This window comes from Pteropus vampyrus, unplaced genomic scaffold (genome assembly GCF_000151845.1).
Source record: "Pteropus vampyrus isolate Shadow unplaced genomic scaffold, Pvam_2.0 Scaffold241, whole genome shotgun sequence".
NCBI lineage: Eukaryota > Metazoa > Chordata > Mammalia > Chiroptera > Pteropodidae > Pteropus > Pteropus vampyrus.
The window spans coordinates 1,360,387-1,367,829 of record NW_011889022.1 but is presented as its reverse complement, the minus strand read 5'-3'; the positions used below and the strand labels follow the sequence as shown (position 1 = coordinate 1,367,829).

Sequence of the window (7,443 nt, the reverse complement as noted above, 5' to 3'; positions counted from 1 at the left end):
AATCCAGTCTCGGCCTCGCGGCCCGCAGCCCGGCCTTGGGGGCGTGGCCTCGCGCCTGGGGGCGGGGCCTGTCAGGGGGCGGGACCCGCCCGAGGCCCTGGGCGCCGCACCCACACTTCGCTACGCAGCTGCGGTCTGCACCAGCCCGGCGGAGGTGACCCAGGTGAGTGCCCGCACGTGCGGGCAGCGACGCGCGCCGGCCCTCTGCCCTCGGGGGCCCTTCGGCTCCGGCGCTGGGCACCGCCCATATCTGCCACCCGAGCCGAACGGGGACTCGCTCTCTCCACCGCTTCTTGTCCGTAGACTGCTTTCTCCCTTTCCATCCCCTTCGCCCTCCACCTGTCCTGCGTCCCGCCCAGGGTGGAGCGGGTGTGCAGCGTCCAGGCCGGCCCGGCCTCGCTGTCTAACTCAGGCAGATTCTCAAGGTCAGCCGTTCCCCAGCCGCGTCCTGCACTCGCCGACTCCCCGGGGCCGTGTCTCGGGAGCTCGCGCGGCCTCGCCAGCGGCAGCTTGGTGCGCAGGATGGGCGGGCAGTGCAGGGCAGCGGGCAGTGCAGGGCAGCGGGCACTGCAGGGCAGCGGGCCGTGCAGGGCCTGCGGCGACAGCGCTTTGAAAGCGGCCTGGGGCGCCGCGCGCGCTGCGGATGTGGAAGTGTCGCTAGGGCCCCTCCGAGGGCCCCTGGGGAATTGTGTTTGTTTTCCTCCTGCCTCATAGAAACGTTTGCCAGTTCGTAGTGGAACCTTTAAGTGGGTCGTTTCCTACCTCTGCCTTGGAGCTGGAGACCCCGCAGGGAGCGAGGCGGACTCTTCATTCACGGTCCTGCCTTGGGGTTCTGAGAACTTCCCCCTCTATCTGGTGTCGCTGCCCGGAGCCCGCGGGCCACAGCGGAGGGGCGGCTGCAGGGTGTGGAAGGGACCGGAAGCTCGTTGGTGAGTCATTCCCGAATTGTGGCTTCTGCTAATACTTTCCTTGGGAGTCACGAGTTTACGAGCTAACTTAGGGGACAAGTGAGTGTGGAAAAGGAGGTGAAGGGAATTGCAGCGGCGGCCGAGGGCGGGTAGGAAGGGAGCGGCGGGGCTGGGGCTTCCATCCCTGACCAGCAGAAAGGGCGCCCGGGAGGGAGCTCACCTACGGCTCTGCGGCTGTGTGGCCCTTGCAGGTGCTGTGGCCCCGGGCGTGGCCCTGCCCCACTGCGCAGATGTGAGATGCCTCTGCGCGTGGGGGCTGGAGCCCAGCGTCCCTTGCGAGGTTTGGAGACGCCGGCCCGCAGTGTGGGGAGGCACCCAAGGTTACTTATTGGTCAGTTACAGGCTGTGCTTTAGTTCAATGAATTCAGTTCAAGGAATTTAATTCAATGAATTTGGTTCACTGGTCTCTGAATAGAGGGATCAAGAATGTTTATCCTCACAGGCGTTAAATGTAGCTGAGTTAAATAAAACTAACATCTGAAATCCAAACAAATACTGTGAGCGGCAGGGAAGACGTTCTGTTAAGCCTCCTTCCTGACACAGCGTTACAGAAATAGAAAACTTTGTCAAGCACCTTTTCTTTTTTTTCTGCCTGAAGCCATGTTAATATATACAGCACAGACATACTGGTAGAGACTCGGGGGGCCGGCCATGGGGCTGCACTCTGGGACCTCCCGGAGAAGGGCAGTCTCCCCCTCGATTAGAAACCCTTCTGCTGTCCTAGATTTCTGGGGAGACTCAGTCTTGAAAGGGAACCTTCCAATTAGTGGATGGCAGAGAGACCGAGCATACACAAAAGAAGGGCTTCACCCCGTTATCCAGAGAAATGCTGAAAAGCCCTTGGGACAATCGGGAATGAAGTAGATGACAAATCAATCTGTCAAGAAGCCTACTGCACAGCTAGCTGCATTTAAATGTATCGTTCCCTATATTTATATTTAAATATTCTGAACCTTTATTCAGAACACCGTTGCCAACCACAAGTGACCATGAACCATTTTTCCTTTTTAAAGCAATATTTGTTTCAAAGAATATACTGCCATGGTTTTGCAACTTAATTCATTAATACTCCTTGAGTATACTGCCCTCCTGAAAAAGGAAAAAAATTTTTTAAAGAATTTAGCAGTTATCAGGTAGGTCGTCACTGTGTAAAATAGGGTTCCTGAGATTCCATCGCCGTCTCTTACAGTGTCTACCTATCTATATGTCACTGTAGGAAGAAAAGCAATGGGAGACAGGACGTTTGCACGACTTCCACATACATTTGCAAGCACTCCGAAGGGTCCGAGATCATAGGTCCCCTGCTGCCCTCTGAGTTCTTTCTAGAATCTGACCTGTTCATTAACTGGAACTTGGGTTCTATCTTGCTGCCTTAGTATGCCCTTTTTGAAAGAAGTGATATCTTATTTCTCCATCCTGAGAAGTGTGAATGACCGGTGCAGACAGACGGGAAGACTTAGAGCCCCGTCTCGGCAGGAGCTGGCAGCCTGGCGGTTCCTTCATTCGCAATGGCTGGTCCCCCGGTGGGGACGCTGCAGCTGCTGAGACCTAACTGCAGTCTGTCCACGCTTCCTGGGACGGAAAATCCAGACCTTGTCAGTGTGATTCTTCCCCTTCTTCTGGAAGTCAGACCTTAGTTTCCCTGTGCCCCTCGGTTCCTGTGCAGTGCCACTTAAGGGACAGTTTATGTGGAAATCGTGCTATAAAAACAAAGTGCCAATTTCTGTGTTGCTTTGCTCTTTGCAAACCTCTTACCTGAAAGATTGGAGGACATTTTTTTCCTTCCTGCAACTTCTCCTCTGTTGTCATAGTGCAGTGCTGACCCTCATTTTAAAAAGTTCCTTTTGGGATCTTTTCCAAGTTTTCTTTTTCCTCCAATTAGAGAGAACTCAGGTTTTAATCAGTCACACACTTGGAGTTAATTATTAGCCTCCTGTTCTTGCTAACGTTACGCTCAGGAGAGGGTCCGAAGAGGTGGAACGTTTCAGAAGAGGCCAGGGCGATCAAAGGTGGCTTCGCCCTCATTGACAGGCAGGGACGAAGAGCAGGGGCCCTGGATACGACCGCCTGGCTGTGCGTGACCCTTGGCCCTCCCATGATGGCCATGTGATCTTGGGCAGACGGCTTAAGCTCCCAGGCTGTTTCCTCCTCTGCAGAAGAGAAGTAATAACGTGCCATAGGAATGCCGTGAGGAGCTTATTAATATTCCTGAGCCGTGACTGTTTGACGCACAGTAAATGATATACGTGCTAGTAAGTATCATCGACAATACTTGATCTCTCCTGCCATTCTTCTAGCCCGCACCACCGACCTCCAGACACACAGGGCTCCTTTGTCTCCCTCCTGCCCGTAGTAGGCCCCTGCCTGTCTCCACGCCGTGTGCTGGCTGTGTCCTCCCTCTGTCCGGCACCTCCCACATCGCAGTCTGCCACCGTCCTGTTTCACGGCCTTCCCGGGCCGCCTCCCTCCGCTTGGCAGGGTATCTTTCCTTCTCAGTGTGGATCACGCTGTGGCCCTGCACGGTATTTAGAAGGGGCACGTCAGGGAAGGACTCATTCCGAGGCCTTGCTGAACAAGGCGGCTGGTGTGGACGTCAGGTGAGCATTCCGATCCGGTCAAACGCCCTGCAGTGACTTCATCAAATCAGAGCCATTTCACGAATCGTTGAGAATTTTGTTTTCTTCTGCGGGCCATGGCTTCCCCCAGCCTCTCCCTGCCTGTGAGGTCCCTGCCCTCAGACCACGGGGGGTTCCCTGTGGCCTGTTCCTGGGGTCACATCTGGGACACTGGTCCCCAGACGGTCCAGCAGGGCCCAGGGCTTCCAGGTGAGGTGTCACCACAGCAAGGAATTCTCATACATAGAGCCTTTTGTGTCGAGAATCTGCTTGGGAAAGTCTGTCGTCACCAGCAGTGAGCGGGACCTAGGATCTGTCCCGTCTGGTCACAGACCTACTGCTCTGATTGCTGAGGAGCTGCACCCCCAGTTTCCCGGGGAGACTCAGCGCACTCAGGCACGTGTGCTCCGTGCCCCCTCTCACAGAAGGCCGCTCAGAGACGATGCGCAGGCAGTGCGCTTATCGGGCCTTGACGGAGCCTGTGTCGCTGTAGGCGCGTCCCAGACCAGGAAGTAGTCGCTGGACTTGAGCAGCTTGCTGACCCCGCCCCTGCCCCACCCCCCATGCAGTGAGGTACTCGTTGTTCATCAAAGTGCCAGAGGTAAAAAGACACGTGAACGTGAACGTGTGAACGTTTTACCCGACCGAGCTGTGGCTCACTCACCGTAAGGCTGAACGTGTGTGGATTGTCACGGTTGAATCTCTAAAATGGGCAGATCTTCCACCCCCACGTGAAGTCAGCTTCCGCTTTCCAGACGCCCCGCCCGCAGCGCCGACGAGGATTTCCAGAACGTCAGGTGCTGGGAGAGGCCCGCCATACGACCTGCCCATGGCGTCTGCCTTGCTCGTGTAAATAATCGAGCGAATGAGGAACGGAACGGTCTGCGTGTTGAACTAGCTGTTCGCGTGTCGCCCTTGGAGAAATAGCTACTGAGTATCAACACAGTTGTGGGGAGTTATTTTCCCTCACCTGGGTTATTATTCCTTCTCCTAAATGTCCACCCTTTCTTAAATCTAGCTGTCATTCGAAGCGTTGACACTCAGACAGATGTCATCACCTCTTTAATGCAGGAGTGACTAAGGCTGGGTGCTTTAAGCCGGTGGAGCAGACCCTGCTGCCACCTCCCAGTTTTCTGTGCCGGGGACATGGGGGATCCACTTGGGAGGATCAGACCAGCCCTTCCGGCTGCCATACTCACGTTAGGCTCATGAACATGTTGACTTTTTTTGCTGTGTGAAATAAGGGACTCTTAGCGCAGGCAGCCAAATCAGGAGTCCCATGAAACACTGGGGAATGGCTCCGCGTCCGCCTAGGAGCGCTTTGTCATTGTCCCATTCCTGGAGGCATGAAAAAAGACACCGGTGAGCGATCACAGTGCAGTTCAAAGACAGCAGTTTCGCACACGGCAGCCGGGGTACCACTGTGCAGGCTGGTTCTGCCCATTCGTTTGAGGGCAAAGAGAGAGCCGAAAGGGGAAATCCTCTCCCTTAACAACACCTGACTGATTTTACTTCTCTAAAATATAAGTGATTGTCACTTCATGGCCCAGAAGTGCCCGAAACCGTAAAGCCTGCCTTCGCTTCATTCGTGCCGTGCTGACTGTGCTCTGAGGGGCTTTCTACTGGCAGCCGAGGGAGACCCCAGTAAATAGCGCAGCCGAGCTTCACCCCTGAGCATTCAGGGCGCCTCCTGGGCAATGCTTGCGTAACTGAAGGAACCCTGGCCACGGCGAGATAAGGCCAGCGGCAGCTAACGCAGGAATTGAGGGGAGAGGCCAAGTGCAAGCTCGGGAGCAGGTGCGCTTCCGGGAGGGTCTGGCACTGCATTTCATGCAGCACGCACCTGGGCCAGGTGCCGTCGTGACCCTCGCGTGGCTTACTCCAGCCCCAGGATGGAGCACGTCTCGCAGGGCTCAGACCAGCAGTGCCGCGTTCAGGCCCAGGTTCGGTCACTCCCACGGTGAAACTTTGCAGGGTGCCTTGTGGCCGTCGGCAGATCTGCTGGCTGTCTTCTCACTGACTGTACCGAAGAGCTGATGCCCCAAGTGCTGTCCCACAGACCGAGAGCCCCAGGCTGGTCCCCAGGGCACCACTGTGTTCTGACCTCCCCCTAGAACCCTGCAGCCGCCTGGGGCTTCTCCGCTGCCCCCGAGTCCCACGCCCCACCCGCTTCAAAATGCTCTTCCCCGTTTTCTCCTCCCACCCTGATGCGTCCTGAAAAAATCATGTTTGGCTAGTAATAAGGACTTTCATAAATAAGAAAGTTAGGAATAAAGGTCCTGCTGTTTTAAAAAATACAGAAGTAATTAGGTTTCTGAAGGATTCTCAAAAGGGGCACCTATAAGGAACCCACAGCTGACATCGATTTTTAACAGAAAGACCGAGAATGCACTCCTGTAAAACGGGGCACGAGGCAAGGACACCCCCCCCTCACCACCGCTGCTCAACGGCGCACGGCCCCGGCCAGTGCAACGAAGCAACAAAGAGACAGAAAGAAGATGCTCCAGACTGGGGAGAAGGAGGCACGCTGTCCTTGCAGAGGCAGGAGCCTGGGTGTCGGGTGGCCGAGGGGTCCTGGGCCTAGCTCCCTGCTCACCGGGCTCCGTCCCGCGCTTTGCCCCTGCAGAAGCTGGGCGGAGCTCCGGCACCGCCCCCGGGGAGCTCCGAGGAGGCGCTTCTCCTCCTCCACGCTGCCCATCTGGGAAGGGGTGCTCTGACTCCCGGCGAGGGCCAAAGCCGGCCCGCGGTGCAGCAGAGAGCAGGGCCACGGGGCCGGTCTGCCGCGTCCAGGCCCCGGGCCTGCGCGCACCAGCCGTGGGGCCTTAGACACGCTAGGGAATTCGTCTGCCTCACCGTCTGCATCTGCGAGATGGGTACGATGATAGGAACCCCCTCACGGGGCTGTCGCCCGTGTACGGGCTCTGACAGGAAGTGTCCGGTGCGCGGAGGCGCTGCCATTTGCCCCGGTGCTGTCCCGCCACGTGGGATGAGGTCGTCTCAGGAGCTGGTTTGCGGTCCCACCGGACCCTCAAACAGCCCTTCACCTGCAGTCCCACTGCGGGCCGCTCGGAGCGTGAGGTGCACCTGATCCACGGCAGGGGAGTGACAGCCTCAGCAGGCCGCCTGGTAGCATCGTGAGCGCCGCTCCTGACACCGAGAAGCCGTAAATTCTGACTCATCTGACAGGCGGGAACATGTGGTCTGCTGAGGGACAGTGGCCGTGAAGAGAGAGCTGGCAGTCGGGTGACTGTCACACGTCAGGCTCTCAGCTCGAGTCCTGGAAGGCACCGAGCTGCCTCACCAGACGCTCGCCTTGCTGTGAGCCCCGTTCTCGGCCCTGAGTGAAGAAATGAGTCACCCTGTGTGGGTGACACCGAGGGGCTCAGCTGGAGCGTGCTCTGTGAGACCAGCTGGTCTCGTCAGCCCCATCCCGGTCTGGGGGTGCGGCAGGGGTGGGCTCTCCAGGAGCCCCAGGAATGCCGAGGTGAGACTGGGCTGGGAGTCTGACTGGAGTAAAGTGGACCCACCTCTTGCCAAATCTGAATTTGCTGCAGACAGCATCAGAACTAACTCCTAAGTCAGAGCAGATTATTGACCTGCAGGAAAATCAGCATCTCCTTATTTAGGAGGTATCGCGCACGTGGACGGACACGTGTGCACACTTAGCGCTATTTACAGCATCTTTGTGCGTGGACCAGTATTTGTCAAGTGTTCCTACCGGGCACTTCTCCAGTGTGTCCCATTTAATTCCCACTCCGTCTCGAGAGTTCAGCTCCAGAGGGACTTTGCAGAAGACAGAGTCTGGGGCAGAGCTGCCGCCCGCACCAGCCTCATCTCGCTGGGTCGACAGAGGGGCTGGC

At 57.1% G+C, this 7,443-nt stretch overlaps 1 protein-coding gene across 3 annotated transcripts in view; it reads left to right on the top strand.

The window, feature by feature from the left end:
• Positions 1-26: 26 nt before the first annotated feature.
• MGST3 (microsomal glutathione S-transferase 3) overlaps positions 27-7,443 on the top strand; it is a 12,013-nt gene continuing 4,596 nt past the window's right edge. The window contains exons 1-2 of one of the 3 annotated variants that reach the window (XM_011374205.2): positions 80-163; positions 715-929. The gene's annotated coding sequence lies outside the window, so the exon portion shown is untranslated. Of the gene's footprint in view, positions 164-714; positions 930-3,124; positions 3,221-7,443 lie in introns of all 3 variants that reach the window. The other 2 variants (XM_011374206.2, XM_011374204.2) reach the window with 2 other exon arrangements.